This window comes from Trachemys scripta, chromosome 6 (assembly GCF_013100865.1).
Source record: "Trachemys scripta elegans isolate TJP31775 chromosome 6, CAS_Tse_1.0, whole genome shotgun sequence".
In the NCBI taxonomy this organism is placed as follows: domain Eukaryota; kingdom Metazoa; phylum Chordata; order Testudines; family Emydidae; genus Trachemys; species Trachemys scripta.
The window spans coordinates 122,192,334-122,218,662 of record NC_048303.1 but is presented as its reverse complement, the minus strand read 5'-3'; the positions used below and the strand labels follow the sequence as shown (position 1 = coordinate 122,218,662).

Sequence of the window (26,329 nt, the reverse complement as noted above, 5' to 3'; positions counted from 1 at the left end):
GGGGGGGGAGGGTAGGGCTCCCCGCACGGGGGGAGGGGGCACGCGGCTGCTCTAACGCGCCCAGCGCCCACACGTCACGTCACGTCACGTCACCTCCCCTCCCCCGCGCGGGGCTGGGAGCCGACCCCCCGCGGGCGGCAGCACGAGCGCAGCCCCCTCCCCTCAGCGCGTGGGAAGGGAGGGGGGAGGCGGGCGCGGGCAGTGCGCATGCTCCTGGTGCGCGGCGCCCCCGCTCGGCCGCGCTCGGCGCCGCTCGGCTATTTCCGCCTCTTTGTTTTAAACTCCGGCCGGAATTTTTTCCTTCTTTTGGGGGAGAGTCGGAGGGAGCGGAGCCCCCCCGCGGGCGGACACGGCGCCCCGCCGCCCGGCCCCCGCGCCGCCAGGTCAGTGCCCGGCCCGCGGGCCCCTTTCCCCCCGCGGGGCTGACCCCGCTCCGGCGGCCCGGGCCGTGGCAGGCTGCCGGGGAGCAGCCCCGAGACCCCCGGCGCGGGGCAGGGGGGGTCCGGCGCCCCTCCCCCGGGAGTCGCCGCCTCCCCCCGCCCCCCTCGCAGCCTTTCCCCGGGGAGGGAGCAGGGCCGGCCCCTCCGCCCCCCACAGCCCGGGGAGGGGGCGCCTCAACTTTCTGTGTCGGCAGCGGCCGCTGGGTTTGTCAAGGACGTCTGCACCCCCCCCCCGGCTGTGTCTGTCTGTCCGTCCGTCCATTCGTCCGTCCCCGCTGTGCCGGTCTGTCTGTCCGCCCCCCCCAGCCCGCCCCCGTCCGTCCGTCCGTCCCGCCGGCTGTGGTGCGGGGGTGTCTGTCTGTGCTTCTATCCCCCCCACCCCCATCCCCGTGTGTCCGTCTGTCCGTCCCTCCTCCCCCGGCTTTGTATGGCCAGGGCGCTCCTCGCTGCAGCCCCCCTTCTCCCAGTGTGCAGAGCCGCCTGGCATGTGGGGAGCCCCTCGGCCTGTCCTGGGAGGGCCCGGCCCCAGCCGGCTGAGCTCCCTCTGTCCCACCAGCTTGGCAGAGACTCCCCTGTTGTGCAGGGTCTCAGGTGTGTCTGGGTAGGGTGAGGGGGATGTGGGCTGGGGGCTGGCGGAGTCTCCTTCTGAGTCCCCCCCCCATCAGGGGTTGGTTTACATTGCTAAGAAAAACCCATCATTTGAAAAATGTCTGTCCCTGGGGTCATCGAGAGAAGTGGGGTTAAACTGGGTGATGGCTCTTAGTGGGGTGTGTGTGTTTGTGTGGGAATGAGGTGTGTGTGTGTAGGAATCTGGAATAGCTCATAGGTTTTCCGGCTTGTGAAAAGGATCACCTGAAGTGGTACCAATTGGTAAAATAATGGATCTGTTTTTGCCAATATTTTCTCATGGCCTGACGTTACACCGTTTAGTTTGGTGGTTTTTAACTGTAATGTTGTGTCTTCTCAGCAAGGTGCAAATTTAATAGTCACACTGCAGTGTCTTTTAGTCCACAAGTGATTAGTGTCACCTCAGACTGGCCTGTGAAGAAATGTAGTGTTTCATGAACTTGATACTATCATGGTTAAAGGTCTTGGTACTTACACTGTATTACTATTTGAATGCCCTTTTACTAGTGCAAGTGGAACTCACTTTGGAAAAATTAAATACTTCTAATTTAACATAACTTTAATCCAGGGTTCGTGTAACTGTTTTTCTGCACTCAGGTTTCTGGTTACCAATATATCAAATCCAATCTTTATAGATTCTGTTTAATTATCACATTGTGCTCTGGAATTTTCCTTTAAAAACTTTTAACTTTGATGTTCTCCAGCTTTATTACTGCCAAACTGTCCTACTTGTTTTTCTTAGAAAAACAAATATCCTTATAAGAAAAACTCTTCAAATTTATAGGCATGTATACCTCAAGGTGCAATGTATACTACAACTTGTAAATCAGATGTCACTTCCAATGTTCGTTCTACACTATAATACAATCTGAAGTTCAGATTATTAATGGCAGTTCCATGTACTTTGAGGACTTAAGTACAACCTTTCTTCGTGCTAAGTGTTTGTGTATGTTCCATATGATAAGATCCCTCAGTGACTGATTTAAATAAAAAGCTGTTTTAACCAGTGATGTGCGTTGTAAAGGTTTGTTTGTAATTCATAAGACACAGGTGAGAAGTTTCCTTTCTAGGAATGGATGACTTGTACACTTAATAGAAAGGCCTTGTTTAAATTTCTTTAGTTGCCCACTAAAACCTATTAATTAAAAGTGTATGTAAGGGAATACATTCTGTGTGGAACTGGAAGAAGTCAGTGATCATTTACCCCCATAGGATGAGGGATACCAATCTTTTTAAAGCATGCTCTACAGAAGGTACAGTAGAAAAGTTAATTGATTTAAATTTGGGTGCTGGTATAAAGATTGCATTTTTTCAAAGCCCTTATCGGACCAAAAATCTGTCAATTTTTTATTCATATGGACTGATCTAGCCAAATCTGATCATGTGAGTCAAGGATGAATACTTGTTAAATTTTGTGTTGTCTTCAAGCTGATTGAGATTCGATATGAATGCTAGCACAGTATAAATGCCTATCTAGATAAAACTAAACACCATTGTATGAAGGTTTTTTACTACTAGATAAACTCTGAACCAGAACCTCAAGGTACAGTACTATAATCATTAGTTCTGATCAACTTAATCCTGCATTCTCATAGACTCATTTGACTAAGGCTATGTCTACACTACCGCGGTAAGTTCACCTACGCTATGCAACTCCAGCTATGTGAATAACATAGCTGGAGTTGACATACCTTAGGTCGAATTACGTGGGGTCTACATCGCGGGGGGGTTGACGGGAGAAAAATCTCCTGTTGACTTACCTTATTCTTCTTGTTGGGGGTAGAGTGCAGGGGTCGACTGGAGAGTGCTCTGCAGTAGATTTGGCAGATCTTTACTAGACCCGCTAAATCGACCGCCGGTGGATTGATCTCAGAGCATTGATCCCCGTTGTAGTGTAGACCTGCCCAAACTGTGTCCACTAAATGTGAAATAGACTTGTATTGTAAACAGGTAACCTTACTCAATATTATTTCTTCACTAACATACTTGATTATTAAATTTCTGCTTTAATGGACTTCAATATTATGTTCCCAAATGACTCCTTAAACTAGGTGATCTTTATTTTAGTTAACTGAAAAAATGGACAGTGTAGTGGTTACTCAAGGCTGAAAAATTAGAATCTTTTTGAAAATTGGACTCTACAATACAGCCCATGGAATACATTAAAATAAATCTCTGCATGGAAACTCCAACTGGCTTATTGATGTTAGGGAGAAGTCACCTGTTGAACTGATGTGAACCTGTGTTTTGAAAACCATTCAAGTCTGTAATCATCTGCTTCCCATCAACTGTTGTCTTTGAGGCTGTAATATCTTAAAAACATGCAGTGGAGCAAGATGTCTTGCAGGAATTTGAATGCCAGCATTTTCTGGTGTTCTTTGATATTGGGCAGGTGGCCCAGTTGGTACAGAAATACTTAGAAGCATTTATTAATAATTTGGAGCACATAGTGCTTGGTGATATATGACTAACTTTTAGCTCTTCCACCTCCGGGTGCTCTTGAATGTTCACTAGTTTTTGACATCACTAATAAAAATGGCTGAATGTCATCTAGGGCTATGCAGTAGTGTTGGTATAAATACACTGTCAATTTTGTCTTGTGCTAGTTTTCTCTAGCTTTGCTGCCCTTCAGTCTGATCCAATAAGTTCAGATCTGGGCAGATACTGTTAATGTCCAGAATCTGCTAGTTATGTGTTGCATTTTTATTAACAAAAGTTCTGTCTGGTTTTACTATGAATTTAGTTTAAAGGCAAATTTTAAGCAATTAAATAAGGGTCAGGCTGACTGGCTTAAAGACTCTCTACTTGCTGTGTTCATGTAGACTAGCGAGGATAAAAGAAAGTTGCTTTGCACCAAAAGCAGTCCCAGCTGTTGTGAAATGCCACTGGCTTTTTGTTAGAGATGATGCCACTAGTCTGGTAGAAGAAATCCATACACTACACTCTTGTACTGTAGTGCAATGGTACTAATTTTCAACAGTTTAGAAACATTGCCATACTTAGATTCACTCAAGAAAATATAACTCATATTTCTGAATTAATACTCTACCTGTATGTCAAGTTCACAGCATACATAGTAACAAGAGGGGGAAAAAAATGGAGAAAAGTGGTGAGAACTCATGGGGTTGAAAACATTGACTGATATTGAAGACATTAACAAAACCTGTCATCTCAGAGGTTTAGAATTCTTCCCCCCGTGTTACTGGGGCTAAGTTTGTGTGGAGGAGGGAGTGAAACAGAAGCAAACAATGACTTGATAGTTCAGACGCTTTTTTACTCTTTCACAAGAGAGGCTGCTGTTTGGTTGAGAGTAAGTGTTCTCTAACCTTTCTGAAGGAACTACAGAGACAGAACTATGTACTATGCAAAATAGTGAAAATTCTCTTCAGGGGAAAATCAGAAAATTGTCAGTTCCTGAAGTGACTTGTCAGCCCTTGCCAGACACAATAGTTACTGTATTTGCTTATTGAAAAAGGCCACCTCCAACTATAACCAAATCAGTTGTAGCGTTGCTGTGTGTACCTGAACTAGTGCTAATGGTGCTTTTCCCCAGAGGTGCTTCTGATCAGCAGCTGCACTGATGTGTGCAAACTCTGGAAAGTTATCTACCTATGTATGTACTGCAATGAACTTGATTCATGAAACACGTTAAAGTGCATTTGCATTGTTTTGATGATAGTATGAAGCATTTGATAATGGAATGCAGCCTTCCTATTTGTTTTCTGAGAGTTTTATTAATGGAGATATTCTCAAATACATTTTTAAATGTTATAGAAGATTAATTTGAAAAGTGGATTTGCCGCAAGAGAATAGTTTACTTCAAGGAAACCCCAAGTAGCAGTTCCCCATCTTTGTACTTTTCATCATTATAGTCTTTCTGTGTGTGTGTGTGTGTGTGTGTGTGTGTGTGTGTGTGTGTTTTAAAAGCCTTCTTACCTGAAAGTTCCTTCCTTATTTCTTTCAACTACCTCAAAATCATTATTTTTATCTCGCTCTAGAGTGACAGGAAGTGAATTTATGATATCCCCATGGACATGCGTTTGAGCTGCTATTGACACATAACTTTATGATCCTTTCATATTCTAACCTTGTCACTGACAGTACCTTAAAATGTCTCAAAGTTTTAAGGCTAAAACTTGTAATTCAGTGGCAATAACTTCCATTAGTATCAGATGAACTTGGGGATAATTGTCTACACTTCACAAATAGCATAGCTTTGTCTTGGTTTCTGTTAAGAGGGGAAACATTTATTCCTTAATACACACCTGATGCTGCTGTGCAGTAGCTGATTAAGTATGAAAGCAAGTTTTTTTTCAGCTAGTTAAAAGTGAATACCATTGAATTGCTGACTTGCAAATGATTATCTTGTCGACAAACCTCTCAGTTTAACTAACACATGAATAATTTTTCACCCTTATTCTTATATCCAGATATTCAATATGTGATACTTCCGTATCTTCAATAGAACATATATCCATTGCAGTGGATGTATTCTAAATTTTAGGTGAATGATGACTGTAATTTAAAATTAAGGAAGACCTAGCCTAATAGATTATCTCTGAGAGATTCTCTAACAGCGTGCAATCAAAAACATAATCTAACCGTGTACAAATATAAACCTCAACCTATTTAGAACAATATGTAAACCCAGCCGGTGTCCCAGATTGCACAGCTTTCATATGAAATATCATTCTTCTACAATGCTCTTTTCATTTTGTCAACTGAAGGAACAACTTGAAGTTAGTTAGTTCTCTTATACTTTCAAATATTTTATCTAGAAAAGCTATGGTTCACTTCTTCAGATAATGTTTCCTAATATGTGGGAGTCATTTATTGGTTTAAGTACATAGATTGGCATAATTGAAGCTATGAGTAAATTGATTACTAAGTTGAAGTGCATTGTATTGCCAAAATAATTGTGTGTTAACATATTAGACAGGAGCAAGGCATTTTTCATGGTGTAATCAGGGTGGATTTGATTTAAATCACTAGTCAGGAAGACTCGATTTAATCATGGATTTCTACATAAAAGTACATTCTTGTTATAATCTTAATACATATTCTTCACAACTCAGAGATAGATGTAGGTTTTACACACTATACATTTTTAAAGTGATTTATTTTGAAAACTTTTCAGATTCGTTTTACAGCTATATCAGAAAAGGAACAATTGGTTATTTTGTTTACCAAAGGTAATTGAAGCAGATATTTATGAAGTCATTGGGAGGTGAACTATCTCCAGTTCAACAGGTTAATCATTAATATTTGGAGGATTTTCTTGCCATGTGTATTAGGAGGAGAGCATCACCAGACAGATATTTAAATTGTTTTATTTAACTAAAACAACAACGTTATGTATTCTGGATTTTTTTTCTTCAACAGCAAACATATAATATTTTAACAAAACAAGCATATGAATTTTTGAATTTAGTTAAACAAGTTTTTTAAACAAGTTTGTTTTTGTTAAAATTGATTTAACTAAAATAGTTAAACTAAAATGAAATATTCTAAAAAAATAATTAAATAGACTGTGTCAACCAGGTCAACATGAGAAACTTAAAATATTGGCTTCTGCAGCTAACTCAGTCATCTTCACCTTCATTTTCCTGTTTGGTCGTAATCTGGAAAAGAAAAACAAGCTTTCCTGCTTTTTCAAGTCCCAAACGATTTCTCAATTTGGAATGAATTAGTCCAAAGGAAGAAAACGTTCTTTCTACACCGGCAGAAGAAGCTACTGCTGTTAAAAGTGAGATTATCACTTCAACAGTCTCTGAATCCAAGTGCTTAAGTGACTTCCACTAGTTCACTGGTGTGACTTTCTTTAAAACATCATCTGCAAACATATATTTCTTGAACGGTTCACTCTTAGCTCTGACGTTTATTATAGTTGGCATTATGGAGGGATGATTGCTGGATGTCCATGTCCTAACCAACTCCTCCTCTTCAGCAGTTAAGGTTTGACCCTGGTACCGAATATTGAGAATATTTACAAGAAAATGAGCTGGAGATAGTGCTTGTGCTGTTCATTTTTTTTTTTTTAATGCTTGTAATTTAACTCTGTCATTGCATATTTCTCTTTTTAAGATCTCACTCAGTTCCTTCCAAATTTCAGCAACGTCAGCAATAAAACAGCTATTTCCCTGCATTTTGTTCAAGGCTACAGAAATAGGCTTCAGGGTACTCAGCATGTGTTCAACATTTCTCTTAAGCCCAATGTTGAGAACTTTGGCTGTGACAGTGCCATCTATTTTTTCACAATTTTGTTCACGAACTGTCATCAGATTAGGCCAGTCCAAACCCCAAAGTATCTCAGGTCATTGGAAGTGAGGCTTCCAACGATAGCGTTTCATGTCAGAAGGTGCCATTAGATCATTTAGTCTGACCTCCTGTATATCACAGGCCTTTAAATTTCACGCAGCTGCCCCTGTCTTGAGACGCATAACTTGTGCTCCAGAATTTTTGATCTGAAGACACCGCTTCCCTTGATAGTTTGTGCCAATGATTAATCACGCTCTCTGTTGAAAATTCTTGCCTAATTTCTAATTTGAATTTGTTTGGCTTCCACTTCCGGCCATTTGTTGGTATGCCTTTCTCTGCTAGATTAAAGACCCTTTAGTAACTGGTATTTTCTTCCCGTGAAGGTACTTATGCACCATAATCCATCTTTTTGATAAAATAAACAGATTGAGCTTTTTAAATCTCACTGTAAGGCACTGACTCTAGCTTGTGAATCATTTTTGTGGCTCTTTCCTGCAACCTCCCCAACTTTTCAGCATCCTTTTAAAAATACGGACCCCACAACTGGATGCAGTGTTCCATTACTGATTTCACAAATGTTGTACACGGAGGTAAAATCACCTCCCTAAGCCTGGTCATTACTCCTGCTCCTGTTTAGATATCCAAAGATCACATTAGCCCTTTTTGCCAAAGCATTGCACTTGGATCTTGTGATGGGTTACTTGTCCGCTGTGAACCCTGAATTGTTTCCACATGCAGAGTGTTTCCCAAACCCTTGCTATATAATCCCCCTTCAGGAAAATAAATAAAATGTACACCCATGCCATGTGTTAAAGGCCTACCCATCTTACACAATACTTCCACACATCCCAGTTGGTGGTTTGCTTTCCCGAAGTGTTGTGTCCCACAGTTCGAGTAATGCTGCCTCTGAAAGGACAACCTGGTTGTGATAAAGTTGGCAAAGTATATTTTAACTCTCAAAATCAAATCCAATAGGTGCTCTAACTTGCTATATTGTAATGAATTGAGAATAATTAATCTCAGTAGGCTAGCATCTATTAAATGTGAGACACTTCTCCTAAAATACTTTGTAGTAGTTTTCACAGAAAGCGATGTCCAGTCCACACTCTGGAATAGTCTTCAGTCTGATGAAATCCCAGCTAAAGTTGTCAATATCATGAAGGCCAGGTATAGAGAAGCAAAGTGCTCTGAAAGGGCAAACCACCAGACAACAGAGTGGTTCAGTGTGGACACTGGTGTGAAACACGACTGCATTTTACCTTTGTTATTTGGCATTTCCATAGACTGGATAATGAAGTGAATTCAGTGGAACAGGTGCAGAGAAGGGCTTCTATGATGATCAGCGGAATGGAGAATCTGCCTTATGAGTGGAGACTTAAGGAGCTTGGCTTGTTTAGCCTAACCAAATGAAGGCTGAGGGGAGATATGATTGCTCTCTGTAAATACATGAGTGATAAACAGGAGGGAGGGAGAGGGAAGATGTGTAAGCTAGGGACTAATGCTGACAAGAACAAATGGATATAAACTGGTCCTCACAAGTTTAGGCTTGAAATTAGATGCTGGTTTCTAACCAGCAGAGGAGGGAAGTTCTGGAACATCCTCCCAAGAGGAGCAGTGGGGGCAAAAAACCTAACTTGTTTCAAGACTGAGCTTGCTAAGATTATGGAGAGGATGGTATAATGAAGTTGCCAGCAATGGCATATGGCCCATCTGCGACTACTAGTAGCAAATATCTCCAATGGCCAGAGATGGGACACTAGATGGGGAGGGCTCTGAATCTACAGTGAATTGTTTCCAAGGTGTCTAGGTGATTGGTCTTGCACACAGGCTCTAACTGATCACCATATTTGGATTTGGATGGAATTTTTCTACAGGTCACATTGGCAGAGATCCTCTGGGGTTTTCGCCTTCCTCTGCACCACGGGGCATCAGTCACTTGCTGGCTTAAGTAGAATAAATGGTGGAGCCTCTGTAACTCAAAGTCTTTATATCATGATTCGAGGACATGAGTAACTCAGCCAAAGTTATGGGTCTAGTACAGGAGCGGGTGGGTGAGGTTTTGTGGCCTGCAATGTGCAGGCGGTCAGACTAGGTGATCATGATGGTGCCTTCTGGCCTTAAAGTCTGAGTCTGTGGGCTTGTCTACACTTGTGGCGCTGCAACAGCATAGTTGTAGCGTCTTCACTAAGTGCTGCTTCTGCCGATGGGAGAGCTTCTCATGTTGGCATTGGTATTCCACCTCCCCAAGCTGCAGTAGCTATGTCGACATGCCACTGCCTATACTGGGAGTTAGGTCGGTATAATTATGTCACAAAGGGGTGTGGATTTACTGAAATAAATTGGTAATGTAGCCCAAGCCTAAGTGTATTAGCAGCACAAACACTGGTATATCATGGGCATATGGCAAATGCCCAGAAGACCTAGACTTTGCTGATGATATTGTGCTACTGAGTGACACCCCCAGAAAGTTACAGCCAAAGACAGACAAGCTGGCAAAAACTGCAGGTCAACCAGGCTTAAAATTTATTATGCTAAAACAAACATCTTTGAAACTCAGACATCAAGCAGTAACATCACACTAGAAGGCAAAAATATCAAGAAAGTAGAACAGTTCATCTACCTGGGGAGCAACATATTGGTCAACAGATCTTAAGAAGAAAGTGACATCAAAGATAGGAAAGGCATCCACAGCATTTACTAAACTTAATATATTGGGGAGGGGGGAGGAGGGGAAGAGAGCATCAGAACAAAACTGAGAGTTTGCAATTCAAACTAATCTCAGTGCTAACATATGGCTGCGAAAGCTGGAGATCTGCCAAAGAGAGAGACAGAAAACTAGAAGCTTTGAAAATAAGTTCCTACATTGGTTGGCAAGACGTCAGTACCTGTGGAGAGAACAGAGAAATCACCAACCAGTAAGCTTGTTTCCACCAGAATCACAAGGAAGTGCTGGATGTATTTGGGACGTACACCGGATGCCAACATACAGACTCTCACATTAAGCTGTCAGATGGAAGCCAACTGCTGTGAAGAAACAAGGGTGCCCAAGAGAAACAGTTAAGAAGAACTCCTAGCAGGGAGAAGATAGATTGTTCTGTCAACACATTAGAGCAGATGGAAGCAGCAGCAAATGACAGAGAAGAATGGAAAGAGACTCATTTCTGTCCTATGTGCCAACATTAGTATGGGAAGGATGTAATGTAACATAAAACAATGGCTATACCTTTCTCTGACTTAGAGGTGACTGGTGCCAACTGGCCCTGCTGTTTGACCCAACCTATGATGCTGGTATTTCTGATATTAGACTGCCAAGATAAGAACTATAAATTCACAAAAGCTCAGCTTTCTTTAAAAATTAGTTTAGAATTTAGAAGTCTTTGGCCAAAGCACATAACAAGTTATTAACATTTTTGTACGGCTTTCAAACTTCAGGTTAGGGTGGCTACCAAAATTTGAGTGTTTCAGATAATCTGATTATGAAGCATTTCCCTCTTTCTCCCGCCATTCCTCTCCCTCCCAAAGATCTATAAATTGAGTGAACTGTCATTGTGTCTGGAATTTGTGTCACTCCTGGTAACTGATGCAACCCACCTGTATAATGTCTGTGAAGTGCTTTTCTTAACTCAAGTTGTGGATGCTATCAGAGTTGCGTACACTGTCAAAAAGTTTGGATTTAACTATTAACTAGTTTTGTATTTATATTACTGTATACCTAGAGGCCCCTCCTCACAAATCCTCATCCTTCAGGGTATAAATCAGACACTAACTGCCTGGGGTTTGGAAGACTTTTCCTCTCTGGGTGGGTTATTGCTTAATTGTCCCTTATGAGATGATTTACGACTTCATTGAAGCATCTTGTATTGGCCATCGTCAGACAAGGATACAGGACTGTGGCTCACTGGTCTGGACCAACATGGGAGTCTTCCTATGGCAGTACACACTATGCAGGGGTTAGCTGGGATGGCTTTTAGCCAGCCAAAGTGAGTGAATTTTCATGTATCTACTCTCCTGTGTGTTACTAAGGTTCGCTTACCACTTGATTTCAAGAAGACTCATGAAGGCCAAGAAAATTATGTTGGTGTAGATTTGTTCATGTGGCTTCCCAAGTGGGATCCTCGCTCCTACCAGCCATCCAAACTTTTAGCTTTTTAACACTTCACGTTATAACAAAATGGTCCAAAAGGTTATCCAACAAAGAACAAGGAAAAAATCTGGCTGTAGTGGCAATGTTGGATAACTATAAATTTCTGTTTGTCACAATGTGCAAGTCATATTTTAAGAGGTACTTTCAACCTAAAACAAATAATAATAATAAAATATCCCTCATACAGATCTTCAGATCTATCTTGTTCTACTGCTGTTTCTATTTTAATAGTTTTCTTCAGTCAGGGTTCTGAGTTCAATCCTTGAGGGGGCCACTTGGGGATCTGGGGCAAAATCAGTACTTGGTCCTGCTAGTGAAGGCAGGGGGCTGGACTTGATGACCTTTCAAGGTCCCTTCCAGTTCTAGGAGATGGGATATCTCCATTAATTTCATTTCAATTTCATTTCTATTTGATCTCTCAATTAAGTCATAATTCTCTTATTGCTGACATTTGTTACCATAGACATTGTCATTCAGCGTCATTATTTCACTGTAGATTCAAATAGAAAAAGGAAAAATGTTTGTATTAAAACAATTTAAACAGCAAAGATTGTAAAAGTAAAATGAAAATTTTCATTTTGTGGCTAGATGTAGGTTTAAATCTGATAACATAAGTTTTTTCCCTCAGTATTAAAATATTTTTGAATTAATTTGAAAGGTTTGTTTTTGTTTTATTTTTAAATAATTGGTAGTGTCTGGGCAAAGCAGGAAAAAGTTACTAGACTTCAGCTAGCCTTTGGGAATAACATACTAGTCAGAGGCCGGTAGAATTCTAAGCAGTCACAGCTTTTCACAAAAAGAGTGGGTGAAAAAGCAGGAGTTAGGCATTGTGCACCAAAATGTAGAGGGTACTTCATTGGTGCAAGAACAACAACAACTGGTAGGACCTGAAACTCCTGACCTGTTGGGACTGGTGCATCTCTGCAACACTATCATTCTTTTTTTGGAAATCTTGTCTTTGAACAACTCCCAGTGCCTACTTTAGGTGCTTGCAGCTTCTTCACATAGCAGCTAAGCGAGACTGGCATGAATATTGTTAGTTTCACTGTTGCCCACAGCATTCTGAATAGCAGCTGAGAATCTGACTGGTGTTTTGTTAACTTTGCTCCGCCTCTGCTTAGGGAAAGCAGCAAGCAGTAGATGCACTGGCGCTGTTTGTCTCCAGACTGAGGACTGACATCAGTGCCTAGATACCATGGTGAGCAGCGCTATATTGGGAAGAAAGCAAATTAAAAACCGAGACCATTAACATCTGGATAAGTTTCAGAGGGGTAGCCGTGTTAGTCTGTATCAGCAAAAACAACGAGGAGTCCTTGTGGCACCTTAGAGACTAACAAATGTAACATCTGGATAGTTACCTTTGCAGCTAGAAACCATTTACATTCTGCAGGAGCAGTTTAGGCCCACTTCACTTACAAGGCAAAGCATGTGTTTTACCACTTGTGCCTGGGCAAGTGGATTTCTCAACATAACTTATTAAAAAAAAAGTGCACTGTGTGGTTTAAGGGGAATATGTTGATAAAACATGTCTTCCTGCCCCTAAAACCAACAATGCAACTTGCAGCTCTGGAGCATCTGTGATCTTTTCTGGCCGCCTTGGAGGATCAGCTAACTCTAACAGCTGGTGGAACTCTAGGTTTATAGTAGTTCCACTATCTGACTTCGTGAGAGCAAACATTTGCTTCATTAAATAACTTCATATTTTTATAAGCTCCAAGGATAGACATAAATTATACTTAGTCTAAATAAATTATTAAATGGGCAGTTCTGTATAACAATTGGTCTCCTTTATGGATAGCCATAGAATGAAAGGGAAACATATCTCAGTTTGAAAAGGCTAGACTGATGCAGTAAAGTGAGATCTCACTAGATGAATAACGTAACTCGGCTACACGTAGGTAAGTAAACTGTTTCTGTGAGTTAGGGTATGTTGGATCATTCTGTCTGTATAAGCTGAGCATAATGATTGATATTTCAAATTTTGCCTTATGGCACAAATGGATCAGCCAGAGTGGTACTTGATAGCTTACAGCCAGGATCCAAATTCTACCATTGGAGTACCACTGAAGGGACTGCATTAGTTTTTGGCATCTTTACATTTAAAAATCACCAACTCCCCCCTCATGTCTACCACCTTCATTTTCATCCAGTGTTTGAACTGAGTAGTTTTGAAGTGGGGGAGGAATGAAGGCCAGTAGGGAGGCTTCAGGGTTAATCTCCCCAAGAATGCTTTTAGAAAGTACCTGTCATGAAATAATAGGATACTATACTACAAAGGCAAACAATTGGATTTTAGAAGGGTCTTGTTGCTAAGAATACATCATCTATGTTATGGAGTGTCAGATTCTTTACAGAGGAATGAACCCTATCAGAATGCAGGAAATCCCTTCCATCCAACATTTAGTTCAAATACTGGGTGTGTATATACAGTATATGCAGAACCTTGCTAATTGGCACACTGGAAATGGTGGCTCTTACCTACTTATCAACAAAGCTGTTATATAGTGTCAAAAGTTCTCAAATTGACTTCATACCTCCAAGTGTATTACATATATAATACATGAGAAAGGAACATAACCAAGTTGAACTATTTATCAAATATACTTTTAGATAGATCATTTTGCTCTTTTCTTTACTTGCTAGTTTCAATAGGCTTCTCAATCACTATTGTGAATTAGTGAGATTCTATGCTGCACACGAAGTTGGCTTATGTCTCCATGTAATATTGTGTTTGTGACACTGGCAAATTAATACACTAAAATATTCCTATTTGTATATGAAGGGGCTGAACAAGTTTCATTCTTACTTTCCCATGTATTTTAAAGTTGTCTTTAGAGTCTGTGTTTTGTCCCTTCAAACAGTTACTCACATTATCCATTTTCGCTCTTCACTTCATCATCATCTTCCCCATCTGTTCAATTTTTATCAGATAGAACAAAGGGTCAGCAACATGTTAGCAGCCAGCTCTCTGCAGATCATGAATTGGGAACCTCTACTCCATCTGTTTTCTTTCCTGTATCTACTCCATCCTCATTCTTCTCCAGTGCTGCTTCCTCAGGTTGGGTAAAAATTAGTGTCTTCTGTGCTTTTTCTGGGGATTTTCTTGGTGGTTTTGAATATCATTATGGAGTAACTACATGAAAACAACGTTTATTGAAGTTTGAGAATGGGCACATTAGAATGGGCACATTTCCATTAATTGACTGAAGTTAAACCCGGGGTAGGCAACCTATGGCACGCGAGCTGATTTTCAGTGGCACATACACTGACAGGGTCCTGGCCACCGGTCCGGGGGGCTCTGCATTTTAATTTAATTTAAAATGAAACTTCTTAAACATTTTAAAAACCTTATTTACTTTACATACAACAATAGTTTAGTTATATATTACAGACTTGTAGAAAGAGACCTTCTAAAAACGTTAAAAGATATTACTGGCACGTGAAATCTTAAATGAGAGTGAATAAATGAAGACTTGGCACACCACTTCCGAAAGGTTGCTGACCGCTTAGTTAAACTATCCTCAAAGTTAGAAGGGAAGGGATGACGACATTAAGGTTCTTGTTAAGCCTATTAGAAACCAATAAAAACTGTCTGAAACCTAGAGTTGGGTATTGCTAATTAGAAGTGGGCTAGAGGGTGGAATCTACTATCATTGGCTCTTTACGGGGGCTGTGGGCTGACTTTGTGACTAGTTGGCTTGCTAGAATCTCTTAACTTTCTAGAATACCAGTGGACATGGCATGTGGTTATATGGTTGTATGTAAAACTGGCACAGCTTCTAGTCTAGTGTTCACTTCATGAGGTGCTCGTTTCTCATTCTAACTAGTAAATGTGAAAGTCGCTGATCAATAGTGAAATTAGTGTTGGCTACATTCGCACATAGATAACTGGTAATCAGTTTCCTTCCCTGAAGGTGAATGAAGTGATTGGCAACAAGCAATTAAAAATTATTTTTGGAACTTGAGTCCATTTGAAGTAAAATATAAACCTCGTCAGGAGTTAAGCAGCAAGGTAAAAAAAGATTTGTGCTCATCACAAATAGAGAAAATCTATTTTTAAAAGATTTTCAAAATCAAATATGCCATTGAATTACACGAGTGCCAGGGTTCCACACTGAGATTTGTGCATTTGAGACTTTTTGAGACCACCACTGACCTTGATACCCAGCCATAATAATTTAGGCCTTTCATGCTGTTCTTCAAAATTAGCTTAATTGAAGAGCAGTTGCTCCTGTTTAATACCCAAGTGTCACATGAAAAATGAAGATTTCACCATTGCAAGTATTCATCAGTCAGTGTAGTGGCATCTGCATGGGGGGTTCAGCCAGCATAGCTGTGACACTTGGGATGTGGATTTTTCACATAGTGCCATAGCTTTAAGCATAGACCAGCCCAAAATGTGCACCTTGTGTGTGTCAGGGGATGGAATGTGGTCATGGCCGTGGGGGAAAAAGGAGCACAAGTTCTGGTTGTGCTCTCTGTTGGTAGCTCTTTCCTTTCTGTGGAAGGCTGACAGGTGTATCGATATCTTTGCAGTGCTCCTTAGCGCTGTAGGGGAGAGAGAATCAACCTGTGATGTTGTCCTGCCATGAAAAAGGCGTTCCTTATAAATAGACACAATGGTTGTGGTGGTTTTACAATTATTCTGCTTCTGGGGCAGGGAGTGAAAATGGTGTTTTGACCCACAGGAGTTGTAACCTACAGTCTTTTCAAGGAGAGTTTTTAAATTTTGCAATCCTTGGTATCTGTGTGGTATCATGGACCACAAGAAATCAGTGGCTACAAATGGCCTATGGGGCTCACAATAAGTGTTAGTGCCTGCGAGAATAAGAGAGGACATACTGTACTTGTCATTAAACAATCTGTAGGTCTAGAATGAATGATGGTTTCCTGCTGCTCCATGTAAAGCACAGTTGTTGCTTAAATAATAGTGGAAGGCCTGCAGTGCACTTTGGCTTACGGAGTTGGGTGGCATAATTAAGGTTAAGAATTTCATGGTAAAATTTGAAACATTTCATGGCATTGTTGTGATCAAAATAGTATTTCACATTTTGTGACGGTGCTTTGAGTTTATAATGCATTAGAATTGTAATTGAAATCTGACTGCAGTATTGCAGGTTATTCCCTCAAAGCAGATTCTGTACATTGAACTGATACTTCAAATGTTGTCCTGTGGTGCCATTTACTTTTGTAGTTAACGAATGGGTATCTTAATGAGAAATCTTAAATAACTGCAGTAATGCACATCTAACGCTTGCAAAAGTGAAGGTGAAGTAATATTTATCGTCTAGAAACTGATTATTAGTTTCCCAAGTAAGATTACTGTCCCAAGTAAACTCAAAGGGCTTTACTTAGGTCAATTTTTTTTTAGTGGTCAGTGGGATCTGTGTGCACAATACCTCTGAAAATAAGACTCTTTTTTATTTGAGTGTTTAATTGTAGGTACTCAATACTGAAAACCTCACCTTTAGTCTATGCTGGCTGTTTTTCTAGTGAGTGAAGATTTGGAGGTGGATTTTTTTAGTAGCTTTACAAAACTCAAGTTATTTCAAATTATCTCTTTTTAAGGGAGTAGAATTCTCCCCCCTCCCTCTTCCCCCCCCCCGTCCTGAGTCAGAGGACAAACAAATGTGTGTAGACTACTAAACACATGAATTCTGTAAGGCTGTAACAACAGATTGGGTGAGCGGGGGGTGGGAGGAGGGAAGAAATAAGTGTTTTTCAAACCTGTTCTACTGGTAAGGCATTGTCCAATTTAACAGGTTAAGTTCAAACAGATATGGGCTGTTTTGACTTCAGTGAGAAGTTAAATCCATTGATTTGATTTTACCCAGTTGCACTTACGGGGGCTTTTGGTGTATTTGTGAACTTTAGGGAAACATTGGTAGGTTGAACCTATGACTTTCATAGCTAAAATGAGAATAGAAATCAGTCCATTGGTGATGTGAACTGTTAATACAGACGTTCACAAGGGCAATGTACAGTGGTTAAACTACTGCTGAAACAAACATCTTGGGAATTTAATAACCTCACAATTACTATGGTCTCTAACCTCCCTGTAGATTTTACATAAAGTTATTGAGAAGGTGGTATTGGGTCAACTCAGCAACGGCAGATTTTTCTTAATCTTTGTCAGTTTGTGTTCAGACTTTGATATAGAATACAATGTAATATCGTTGTTGATTGAACTTCTAGTGAAGTAGAGGGGTTCATGCTGATTGTACTGTGCCTGCCAGCAATTCTATACCATTGACCACAAGGTTCTCTTAATTCTCCTGTTGGGTCGTGTAGGAGAGAACAGAGCAACACTCAACTGGGTTTGCTGCTTATCTCCCAAAAGTTTTGAGGGTAGTGTTGGATTCCGCAGCATTCTCTTTTGTTCAATGTATGTGTGAGAGAAATATGATTTTCTGGGCTGCAGTGTCCTCAATATGCTGATATTTAGTTGTAGATACCCTTCATTTGTATTCTGGTAATGCCTACAAGCCTGAATCTAGACCCCATTGTGCTAAGCTTTGTTTGAAAACATAGAATCTTACCAAACCAAGATTCTGCAGGCTTTATTAGTCTTCTAGCATCTGAGCTCTGGATTGAAGTGAACTGAAGCAGGGCATGAAGGGGTTTTCTAGTTTGTTGGCCATCTTTACCTTCTGCCAAAATGGTTTGCAACCTTAGAGTTCAGATATCTCCCTCTCTGTTCCTAGGTTTTATGCCTTATGATCTACAGCTGGTTGGAAAGCTGACATTTCTCTCCAAAGCAGACTTTGCAATGGTTTCCCCCTGATCTGGCCATCTCTGAGGAAAAACTAGTGAAATAAGCTATGCTTGGGGTTATACTTGAAGTGAAACTGGAATGTTTGGGCCAAATTTTCAAAAGGGTCTGAAACTGTACTTCTAGCTTGTCCTTGATCACACATTTCTGTGTGCATCACCCACCTTTGTATGTGACAATTAAGTCATCAGGGAGCTATCAAAACGTGTCTGCCAATGAGGGTTTGTTGCCTGTTAGTTTGTATGAAATATAGATTCTCAAATATTTGGGCTGTATAGCTAATGTACAATATAGTTGCCCACCACCTATGCGGGGCAAGCCGCTCTGAGTACATCATCTGTGCTCAAGTCTTTGTATTAGCTTCTCATTTAATTTTCTTTTGACACCCTTTGGAGGCCAGAATGTTTGATGATGCAAGAGACTGACTGTGGATTCTTCATCCCCAGGAGGCAACTGTTGGCTGCTTACTGATTGGTCAACCCACTGAAAGGCTGTGCTCTAGGTTTTCCCTCTTGATGTGACATCAGTAATGATAGGCAGAGGGAGGTCTTGATTTTTTGGGGGGTTGTTTTGAAGAGCAGGGTGAAAAAAAGAATTCAGAAAACAGTTTTTTTTTTTAAACCCACTTTACCAAAATTTTACACTACTTATTGCTATTTTCCCCAGAAATTAACTTGACAAATCCACTGCACCAAATCTATAGTGCTGTAGAACAGTATACAAAATGTCATTAACTAGAAGTAGTTACATTATTTCCCTAACCTGTCATTAGAAGTGTGCTAAGCTTGGGACTTGTCTACACTAGATAGTGTACTTTCCTTGAGTTAATTGATTGCCAAAATCATCTAGTGTAAGTTAACCTGTGACTTTTCTTTTCATGAGGAAAAAGAGATATCTCATGATAATGAATACCTGGTAAAATTCTAGTGTGGACAAGGCCGCTTGTAATTTTTATATATATTAGCAGATTTAGATAAATACTAGTGGCATCCTACAGTTTTTCACTTGCTAATGTGTGAAAACTACAAGTTGCCCTGTTTATTCTAGGACGCTAATATGAGGTAAACCGCCAATTATGTGAATTAAAACAACTTAATGCAGTGGGTGTAAATGCGATTTGTAGTTTAGGTCATTTCTATGCCGTGGGACTACAGCAGCATAGTTATGGCACCATAACTATGCCAGTATAATCTCATAGTGTAGAAGCAGCTGTCCTTTAAATTGTAAAGGGTTTTTCAGTCACTGTAGGAACACCACCTCCCCGAGCAACGGTAGCTAGGTCGACAGAAGCATTCTTCTGTTGGCCTAGCTGCGTCTACAATGGGGGTTGGATTGGAATAGCTATGGCATTCAGGATGTGTGGATTTTTCATGCCCATGAATGCCATAGATGGCCATGTCAGTCTAAATTTTAAGTGTATACCAGACCTTGGAGATCAGAAAACAAGGTAAACAGTTTTTTGTACAAATTAACATTTTTGGTTAAGGTCTGATTATTATTATTATTTTTTCTTACCCTGATATTGTTTTTCTTTTAATTCACACATTTATTCCTATATGATGGTGCTTATATTAGTCTAGCTTATTTCCATAATTGGATTGAATAAACTATGCCAGTATAAGCACTCTTATCAGTATAACTGTCTACACAAGGAAGAGATTGCCCATATAGCTATACTGGAAAAAATCTCCCAGGGGAGATGGAGTTTATACTGGCAAGAGGGTAGCTTATACTAGCTCTCGGAACAAAATCAGCTATTCCGGCAAAATAACTCTTTTCCAGCATAACTGCATCTACACTAAATCTTTTGCTTGCATGGCTAGGCTTGTTACAAATGTGGGTATGCTTTTTTTTCCCCTCCTCCCTGCATGCTAACATACATGGGTTATGCTGACAAAATCTGTGTAGACCGGGCCTAGCTGGTGGTTTTGCTTTAACTATATTTGTTTTGAAACAAGGCAAGCCCAACAGATGAGTGAAAGTTACATTTCATACTAGACTGCTCAGTGCTGTGTGTGCTCTTCTGTGTTCTGATTTGACTAATAGCGATAAGAACATTTTCTTGCTATATGTGCAATAAATAGTAACTTCAGATGGCAACCTGTTGTACACTTATCGGAAGGTAAAACCAATCAATTTAAACACCTTCAGTTGAAAACATATTGAAGTGTCTTATGTTCACATTGACCATGATTTCTTGGAAACCGTTACTGTGAAACTTTTATTTTAGTTGACAAAGGGGAATTCTATTAACACTAATGTTATGACAGTGACAAAGTAAATTAAGATTATAAACTTCTACTCTATCTAGATTAACCTGTAGCTATGTTATAGTTTCTAAGCATACGGTATTTCTGCAGACTTGGTAATGTTTAATGAATAGCTTGACTTCTGAATTTATGGGCAGTGTTTAAATGCTTTCTTGTAATTAAATTTGACTTCTAAACTTTATTGGAAATTAGAGACTATGCATAGGCTGAAAGAAGTCTGTTACTCGCTGAATTTTATAGTCTCCTTTCCTAGGAACGCAAAATCTTTCTGTATTAGCAAAGTAGAAAGTCCTTATATGAAGAATTGTTACTCCGGATACATTTTCAAACTTCTTACTCAGTAGCCAAGTAAAACAAGTGACTAGTTTTCTGCTGATGAATCTAAGCTGTTTGCAATGTTCAGCCTTTTATTGTGGAGAAGAGAGGTGCTAGATGGCAACTGGAGGGAGCTTTGGAGTGTGGGACATTCTCCTGCTTCCAGTGGCTGACAGGTCTGGTTCCGCCCCTGAGCTGCAAACAGGCTGAAGTACTCATTGTCACGCATCTCTGGATCTAATTACATAAAGAAAAGAAACTTGCAGTTTGCCTATTGTCTCTGGAAAGTTTAATTTCTGTTGGACAAAGAGAAAGTTTTGTATCTTGGGTCCAATACCACATTTAAATGCACATTCTGTAGTTCTGTTTTGGCTATATCTGCAGCAGTACCAGAAGCCCCAGTTGAGAAGAAAGTCCCATTATTAGAAACTGGGCATTCATATAGTAAGAGAGTTCCTGCCTCAGTGCTTACAATCTAATAATTAATCTGTTTTGCCTCTTTAGCTGCATAGTTCTTTAAAGTTTAGGAAATGTATGAAACTGTATAAGACTTAAATGTAGAGAATGGTTAAAGATGAACTGAAAATCAATTGTTGGGGGCCTGTTAATACTTTCATGATTAAAGATAATCTTGAGTTTAAAAAAAAAAAAAGTTGTGTAAGTAAACAAAGCAGAACCTCATGTTCTGAACCTTCCTTTTTTGTTGGAGCTCGACAGCATGGTTGGAGGACCAGGATAGTTAAATCACAGAAACCTGAACTGTAGCTTTCCCAGCTCCCAGATATAGATGTTAAATGAGGTCAACAAACTGTACAATCTATATTCTCGTGGCTGCTTGAGTTTATCTCTGAAAGCAAAATGCTGGGGAGAGTAGATGGCAAGATGAGAGCATAGTACTTCTGTATGTTGTTGCAGGCACCATCCTGTGGGTTTCAAGAGCTGCTGACCAAAGGAGCCCTGTAAGGCTCTTGGATACCTTCATTCAGACTTGCATGAAGTGAAGTTATCCCTGGACTCAAATGTCTAAATATTAAAGCTAGGAAGGGATTGGGGGGTGGGGGGGAGGGATTTTCTTGCAGTTACAAGGATTTTTATGGAGCATTTCAGCATAATTACGTTTTTCACCTTCTGATTTACCAACTAATAGGAGACAGTTGTCCCTGGGTCAAAAAGATCAAGGAACGTGAAGACTTTGATCATTGTTTGAGACTTTCGGTGGCACAAATATACAGATATTCAGATTTTCAGTTAGAAGTTTAGTTAGAGTTGAATGACAATAATGCTCTAATTCAGGTTTTGTTTAATAAAACTTGTAACATCCCAGTAAAAATGAGAAGTTACAAATAAAATAGGTGCAATCGATTAAATTCCAGCACTGTTCTGCTTTTAGCAGCTAGTGGTGATTGGTGTCGCACCACAGCATTGCCTTCCGTTGATGTCTTGATGATTTTGAAGGGACTTTGTCCTCCATGACGTAAGTATGAGGGTTCTTTAAACCATTCTTTAATAACTGGAAGTTAAGAATCTTCATCTCCTTTTGATGCATGTTTTTACACAAGGGTGTGATCTAAATTGAATCCAAGTGCCTTTTTAATAACTGGTAATTTGTGGCTTTTAATTCCCAACAAAAAATCCATTGTAATGTTTTCTCCTAGTATATTACAAATTCTTTCTGTAACTTGTGCTAGAATACCTAATTTGGGATAGCATATGAAAATGAATATTTTCCCCCCTCCCCAAAACCCTGATGCCTCCATCAGTGATTTTGTTCACTTATTAATGAACTAGACTGTATTTAGAGAAGACTACAATGGGATTGGTTAATAAAAAAAAAGATAGGATTACTACAGGTTTAGAAAAGTTTGAGGCATTAGCTTCAACAAAATAAATTATGGGTCTAAATTAGCTGTTAGCACTCAAGAAAAAGATCTTGAAGTCATCATGAACAGTTATCTGAAAACATCTGCTCAATGTGAAGCAGCAGTCAAAAAAGCTAAGAATGTTAGGATCCTTAGGAAAAGGGATGGATAATAAGACAGTAAATATCATAATGCCACTATATAAATCTGCTCACACCTTGGATACCACATGCAGTTCTGGTCTCCCATCTCAGAAGATACATTAGAAATGGAAAAGGTACAGAGAAGGGCAACAGAAATGATCCAGAATATGGAACAGCTTCCGTGTGAAGAGAGATTAAGAAACTTGGCACTGTTGAGTTTAGAAAAGACATGACTAAGGGGCTGTGACAGGGTGTATCAGGCCCTTTGAGGTCCCCTGCTGGAGGTCTTTCCATCATACCATGCAAAGCTTATTGTATTAGTGTCTTGTATGATGGGACTATGATTCCATCCTCATGAGCCCTGTGAACAGTAAAACTGTTCTAATGCTGCTCTTTGTTCTCAAAATTTATGGTTATTTTCTTTAGAACATAAATTCTTGAAGGTGTTACTGTTTTACAAAACATGTAAGAGGGGTGCTGATTGCACTCCATGATTTACTGACTAACTTGTCTGGGGATGCCTTTTTGTGTGTAAAGGGTAATAATGGTGCGCTGTAAACTATTCTTAATCATTTGCAGGGGGGTGGGCCTATGAACACTGATAGAATTGCCAAAAATAAAACAGATGAAAATAAGAATGGAGAAGTGAGAAATAAGTAGATCATGACTCTGTAGTGGTAAGACTGAGTAACATTGTGTCTTTCAGTGAAGGAGTTGTGTACTAATGAGCAACTTGTAAAAGCAAGTAAATTTGACTCCACTTTATACTGAGAGTATACATTTATTTACAACCAGCTAGCTATGTTCTGATCAATTAAACTGTGAAAAGCTGCTGCTATCACTTGTGGAAAGTAACATAACTTCAGAAGTTGGGGGGAGGGATAGCTCAGTGGTTTGAGCATTGGCCTAAACCCAGGGTTGTGAGCTCAATCCTTGAGGGGGCCACTTAGGGATCTGGGGCAAAAATCAGTACTTGGTCCTGCTAGTGAAGGCAAGGCAGGGTGCTGGACTCAATGACCTTTCTGGGTCCCTTCCAGTTCTATGAGTTAGGTATATCTCCATATATATATTAAGTGGTCTCTAACTCTGCTTTGGAGAGTTGTGTTAACTTGTCATAGCCAGTTTGCACATGTGGTAGAATTGACATTGCACTTTAGACAGCAAATATTATAGTCTTGTGTGTCAAGTTATAACCCACAAACATAAATATATGGTTCTTGAAAATCACAAGCCACAAGTTTATACCATATTGGCAAGCTGAAATATATTTCTAAGATTTAAGTGTGCATTTTGTGAAAATATATAAAAACTACATTGGCTCTGTAGCCACAAAAGCAAATTGCTGTGATTCAGTGCGAAGGTGACAAAGGCATGAATGGCTCTGGGGAGGTCCACATTAGAATGAGCAGGTGGTCACCTTGCTGAGCTCAGTGCGAAATCATTTAAGGCAGTTTCTCCTATTTGGTTATCAGAGTAGCAGCGAACAAGATTTTAGGTTGCCAACCTCACTAATAAATGACAATCGTACTACCTTGGTGAAGGGAGCTGAAATAACTTCTGTCTGACTTTCCGCTTGTTCCACCTAATTTCAGAATCAAATGGGCAGAAATGAAATACGGTCATTCCAAAAGACTATGCAACTCTTAAACCATCGGACTGTGAAGTCGTGCTTCACTTAAGTTTTGTAGAGGTGTGTTTTTTTTTTTAAAGATTCTCTTAAAATCCGTCTTCCTGAAGAGCCAGATGGCTCTAGTACTATGAACACAACTATACATGCAGAGGGAGGACGAACTTAGTAGTAGGATAGACTTTAAATAGATTTAGAAGACCCTCCTAAAACACCTCTCTCCCTGCCCCCCATCCAAGATTGCATGGTCCTAAGGTCTGATGTCTAGTGACTTACCAGAGTTGGAAGTCAGTGCTGTATTTAACTGGAAAGCTATGAAATTCAGGTCTCCAGTGATGAATGTTTCTAGATGTTGAGGTAATAGATCTTAAATTGGTCACTGGTGCAGGATTGAATAATGTAAATCTTGGCCTCAGACCTGTGACCTCTGTAGGTTGAGATTTCCAAAGGAGCCTAAGGGATTTAATACCCAAATACCATTTAAATTTGATAATAGGAGGGTGCCAAACTCCCTTAGGTTTCTTTGCAAATCCTATCTGTGATTTTTAAGGCTTTTTTTTTTTTTTGGGGACCCATATTTGCGAAAGACATCACTTTTATGGTAGACACTTTAAAGAAAAAGGACGATTGGCAAATTCCTTCTAAATTTGGAGTTCGAAGTAGCCCTGCTTTGAGTGGTTTAGTGGGCATTGTGCAGATGAGAAGGTCAAAGATATGAAATAGTATGCTTTCATATGTCAATCTACAGTTGATTCCATGAGAAGGAAGGATGGTCTTGAACTAAAGATATGGAACAGGGAGACAGGAGACATGGCTCTTACTCCTGGATTTGCCACAGATTTTCTGTTTAACCTTGAGCAAGTTGCTCTGCATCACCTTTTAAAATAGGGGTAATACTAGCCTATCGCATGGGTGATGTAACAGGTTTTTTTATGTTTGTAAGATGCTTTGAGAGCCTCAGATGGAAGGTCTTATCACAAATTTCATGATTCTGTGGCTTACTGCATGGTTGTCACAAATTCAAGTATAAGCAGCCTAATACTTCCTTTCTTGTAAATGTTCATTATCACCCTAGGCTGTAACTTCAATACTGCACTAGATCAAATGAAATAATGTATTAGTTATACCTAAGCACACTTGTAAATGAGTCGAGTTCTTAGGGTTTTATGATTCCCATTTACTCTTTCTGCCTTCCTCTGTCACTAAACCAAACACTTGTTTACTTCATCACTGGGAAAAGCTGTTACTTGACAATAACTTTGATTCACTTGTTACCAAGGTCTTTTATGTACAGAAAACCTAGGTTAAAGTTTTTAATCTTGCAAAGTCAAGCCCAGAAAAGTTAAATGTTTGAAATAATTTTGATTATACATAATTTGGCTTCCTGCTTATGCATTATAGGCTTCAGCTATATGACTGCAGTATTGCCGATCCCAAGATTGGAAAAAATCACGAGATTGGCTGAAAAAAGTTTAGGGCTCTTATTTGCGTTTGGGTTTTGAGGTTTTTAAGGTACAATTGGGTAATGTGTTTAAGCTTTTCTCTGCAAACCTGAGGGCTAGAAACTTTAAATGAAAGCTGAAAACCTCCATGTAGTTGCAGGACTCCAGGATCTGGGGCTTAAGAAACACCAAATATCATGCAACTTGTCATAAAATGCATTGGTAGCGCGGTGGTTACATACTGTTTTTTTTTTTTTTCCATGGGATTCCCTCAGCACACTTCTAGATATGGAGGGCTTTCATATACTGGGAACTGAGGCCCTCAGACCAAAACTTGCAAGTCTCCGCTAATCTTGTGTGCCTAATGATTGGTTGCCAAACTTGAGGCCTCAGGGATCCATTTTTCAAAGTTCTTTATGTGACCGATAGGGC

At 40.0% G+C, this 26,329-nt stretch overlaps 1 protein-coding gene across 2 annotated transcripts in view; it reads left to right on the top strand.

Annotated features, from left to right (window-relative positions):
• The first annotated feature begins 207 nt into the window (after positions 1-207).
• The window catches only part of PCGF3 (polycomb group ring finger 3), a 98,118-nt gene continuing 71,996 nt past the window's right edge, over positions 208-26,329 (top strand). Inside the window, exon 1 of one of the 2 annotated variants that reach the window (XM_034773191.1) lies at positions 208-383. The gene's annotated coding sequence lies outside the window, so the exon portion shown is untranslated. The remainder of the gene's footprint in view (positions 384-26,329) is intronic. The other variant, XM_034773190.1, reaches the window with a different exon arrangement.